Raw genomic sequence first — 4,769 nt, 5'->3', positions numbered from 1 at the left:
CCTTGCGTCCCGACTCCGCTGTCGCTGCCACCGGGCTTCGTCCGTCGCGCCGAGGAGTGTGCGTGCTTCCATCTGCAAACCGTGCGTCCCGTGCAAAGAATGCGTCCGGTGCAAAACGTGTCCTGTGCACTTGTCCTGTGTAAACATGTGTGTGTCCATGTGCAAAACATGCATCCTGTGCATATGCCCTGTGCAAAACATGCGTCCGTGTGTAAACATGTATCCATTGCAAGCATGCGGCCCTGTGTCCCTGTGCAAACCATGGATATGTGTTTCCAAGTGCAAAACATGTGTCCTGTACAAAACATGCATCCTGTGCATGTGTCCTGTGCAAGCGTGTCCTGTGCAAGCGTGTGCAAACATGTGTCCACGTGTAAGCATGTATGTATTGCAAACGTGTCCTGTGCAAGCATGTGTCTATGTGTCCACATGCAAAGCATGCGTCTAGCTTCCAGAGTTCACTTGCATTGTACTGATGCTGATGGTGCTCCGGAGTACTCGAGTTCCCCCATGCTTTAACTTTCAAGAACCGCTTCCCACCAGAGCCGGTGTTCATAATCACTGTTTCTTTGATCTTTCAAGATAATAATTTCAAATCATTCAAATCAATTTTTTTAACGCCTTTTCTTTACGGGTGGTTTTTAATCCAGTGTTCCCTTAAGCTGCTTAGCAAATGCAAGCTGGGACACAACCTAGCAGAAATGAAAAACCTGTTTCCTGTTTCCCGAATAATACCCAGTCAACAATTGAGTAAGGGATTTTTATTTTACTTATTTTTGCAAAGCGGCTTCCCAAGTTTAGAAGGTTTAACCTTGTCGAAGTTCACCGTAGCCCTGCCAGGAGATTCCTCACTCACCTGACCTGTACTGAACCTCCTTGCAGAAGTTAGTTTGGGCTCAGAAGTAAATATACCAGAAATCATCCAGTCTGGAAATAGGTGAGGCAGAGAGTGGTCAGTTTGGTGTCTCCCTCTACAAAGCTTCTCGGATGACCCAGGTCTCCATCTTCAGTCCAGACCGAAGGCACTATACCTAGGGGACATTGAACCACAGCTTTTGGAAAGCAGAGCCCCTGGAAATGTGGAACCCCAGGCCTGGGAATGGAATTTCAAGCCGTGAGCACTAGGCATGTAGAGCCTTCTTGCCACTTTCTAGCAAAATCAGGCTCCCGCATTTTTCTTGCGGGTTTTCTGCACTTTTTACTATATGTCATAGATTTTTGTGTCATTATATTGACCACGGATGTTATGTTTTCCCCGTGGCGATGTCGTGGTTTGTATGATTGCATTTTCTTCACTATTTCTTCCTGGACAGTGTCATCTAAATTTGAGTATGATCATGTAGAACATATACATACATATATATATATATTCATGTGTATGTGTGTTATCCAAGTGTTTGCTAAACATATTAATAAGCAATTATTTGCTTATCATTTGTGTTTTTCCTCCATTCTGTTGCTTGATCAAGATATTAAAAGATTTCATTACAGAAAAAGCTTTTCAAAGTTTACATATATATTCAGAAATACATTCCCTGAAAGTATTTCCTTTTTCTTCAATATTTAGAATGTATTTCGCCAGCAAGAGCCAGAAAATATATATTACTCTGTTCTGTTCTGTTGTTGCTGTTAAGTCTTTGAGTCCCATCTGGAATTCACTGCAATGCATAGAATGAAAATATAGGAGCTCGATTCATTCTTTTCTAAACTGAAATAGAGTTTTTCCAAAAATATTCATTAAATAGTAATCCACTTATCTATTTTTGCATTAATCTCTTTTTATTGCATGTTGTTTCCAATTACCTTTTGAATCTATTGTAAGAACCGCTGTGATATTGAGAAAGTTTCTATTATTCATTTAGCAAATATTTGCTGATTACCTACCCTAAGGTCAGTGATTTTTAACTACCACATGTGGGTTTTTTTGGTTGTTGTTGTTGTTGTTGTTTCAGACAGAGTCTCACTCTGTCGCCAAGGCTGGAGTGCAGTGGTACTGTGTTGGCTCCCTGCAACCTCCGTCTCCTGGGTTCAAGCAATTCTCCTGCCTCAGCCTCCCGAGTAGCTGGGATTACAGGCGCCCACCACCACACCCAGCTGGTTTTTAAAATATTTTTAGTAAAGATGGGGTTTCACCATGTTGGAAGCAAGTGTCATTTTATAAGATCATAATTTCTTTTATTAGCATTTTAAAATCTGATAAGACCGCTATTTGGAAAGTGGTGTAGTTAGGGACTCCCCACACATCATTAAACGAGATGTGTTAACCCCTGTTTTTTCTAATAAAGATAGTCTTCATACCACATTTTTAGAGTCTCCTAGGTCATAAGATACTCTTCTTTTGCCTTCAAAACAAATAGCTTGGGTGAGGACTAAAGTTGTAGGAAATCCAATTCTGTTTGCTTGGATAAGCCATTTTTCCTAAACTTACTAACTCAATAAATCAAGGTTTTGTTAAACATGTATATTTCTGGGTTTCTCCTGGAGATTCTGGGCTCCAGGGAGAGACGTGGGAGGCAGTACTGTAATTTTTGTTGTTGTTGTTGTTGTTGTTGTTGTTGTTGTTTTGAGACGGAGTCTCGCTCTGTCGCCCAGGCTGGAGTGCAGTGGCGGGATCTCGGTTCACTGCAAGCTCCGCCTCCTGGGTTTACGCCATTCTCCTGCCTCAGCCTCCTGAGTAGCTGGGACTACAGGCGCCCGCCACCGCACCGGGCTAATTTTTTGTATTTTTAGTAGAGACGGGGTTTCACCGTGGTCTCGATCTCCTGACCTTGTGATCCGCCCGCCTCGGCCTCCCAAAGTGCTGGGATTACAGGCGTGAGCCACCGCGCCCGGCCTTGTAATTTTTTTTTTTAATCATTGCCGCAAGTTTGGCAATCACTGGTATACCCCATCCTCCAAAGGCTGTGAGGAAGCATTTCATTTACAATTTATGTTGACTGATTCTTTTCCTAAATATAAGAGTATTGAAAAATATATAGTTCTTCAAGTTTTGGTTCCTCTCTCCAATCTTCCTGCCATTGTTAACTTTTTAGAGTCCTCAGGAAGTTGCTGGGTGCAGTGGCACACACCTGTAATCCCAGCTACTTGTGAAGATCGCTTAAACCCAGGAGTTTGAGACCAGCCTGGACAACAAAGTGAGACCCTATCTCTAAAAAAAAATCTTTAAAAAAAGCTCTTAGGAAGTTGCTTTTGGTAGCTTGTCTGGTTTTTATTTGTAGCAGTGGCAGACAGAGACTGTAATGGGCTGACACCATCTTGGCTGGTACAAGAAATGCTGATCTGATTGGATTTAAGGAAAACAAAGTCATCAGTTTAGGGTTTTCTCCAGCTCAAAGACCAGGCCAGGGCCCAGAAATCTTATATGGCCACCCTGCAAGAAACCCTTATCTCTCATAGCCACACAGCCAAGGTTTCTGAAAGCTAAACTCAAAGTATAAGCTTGCAGGTGACTGAAACAATGCAGATTACATTCTCAGCCCCATGGAGTCTCTCATGGTAAAGGTAGGGAACTAATTGGAAAGGAGTGGGATGCGGAAAAATGGAATGGGAGCAAATGGGCAGATTTCCATGAAGCTGAAGATCTTAAACCCCTGAATTCTGCTGAGGCTTCTGCGGCCAGTAGAAGGAATCCACCTGTGCTTACTCAGAGGGTTAACCTTGCCTGATGAATCTACGATGGCCTCACCAGTGGAAGCTGATTTGCAAAGAGCTGTGGATCTTCCTCAGGATCTACCCCCCACCTCACCTGTCACTGCTTCTAGACCTGTAACCCGGACTCGACCTGCCTGGCCCTGAAAGGTAAGGTTCAGAGGGGTTTGAGGCCTAATAAGGCACAACGCGCACCATAAAAGTTGCAAGATTTTTGCCAAGTGACATTGGCAGAAATCTGTATCACTTATATAGGAATAGATCAAAGGGATACTGGATCAGAGTGGAAGGAAAATAATGTCAGATCCGGCCAGAATTTTTAATCAGGTTTACTATATCGCAATTCTAAAGTCAATTTGCTTGTTCAAATGGCTAGGCATGGTTCTACAGGTGAAATGCCAGAACTTTCTCGCTACACTTCGGAAAAATGTCTCCTAGAGTAGGAGTATGAATGCTAGAGTAGATTTTTCATGTAAAACCTGTCCACCCGTTGCCTAACTCTGGCTCTCAGAATCTGAAGGAAACCCCTTCACAAGACTGTGAGAAGTCCATTTGTCAGGACGGTGTGGGGGCGGGGGCAATGGCTTCTTAATCCTTGAGGAGTCTAGGCTGGTAATGATGGTGGGAGAGATGCTGTCATTAAGCTTTACTCTCTGAATTCACTGGGAATGATAGAATCTGATGACTGAGTGGTGGCACTTAGTTGCCAAAGCCAATGTGGGACGAGCTGCCATCATGGGCAGCAGAACTGGCACAGTCATCAAGATGGTCTGTCCTCAGAGATCTTGGGCATTGATTAGTCGATGACAGCATCCCTACAGCTGAAACATATGGCAGCTTACTGAAGCCTTACTTGATTTTTGCAAGCAGAAAAGCTCTAGGTCTGGTGAAGAGCAGTACAGAAAAAATCATTGTAATAGGGAGTTTCAGCCTCCCTATTTCCCAGAGTTGAGCCAGTTCACAGACCCAGAGCTCCTTGAATGAAAGGGGGGCCAGGTGCACCTGAACTCTGAGCCACAGAGTTTGTACTGTAGCTCCTCTTCCTAACCTTCCCAAAGAATCTCATGGATATTTACTAGGTTGTATATTGACTATGAACTGAAGAAAGGGAAATAACAAGA

Source organism: Macaca nemestrina, chromosome 9 (genome assembly GCF_043159975.1).
Source record: "Macaca nemestrina isolate mMacNem1 chromosome 9, mMacNem.hap1, whole genome shotgun sequence".
Taxonomy (NCBI): domain Eukaryota; kingdom Metazoa; phylum Chordata; class Mammalia; order Primates; family Cercopithecidae; genus Macaca; species Macaca nemestrina.
Note: the sequence above shows the minus strand (reverse complement) of the source record.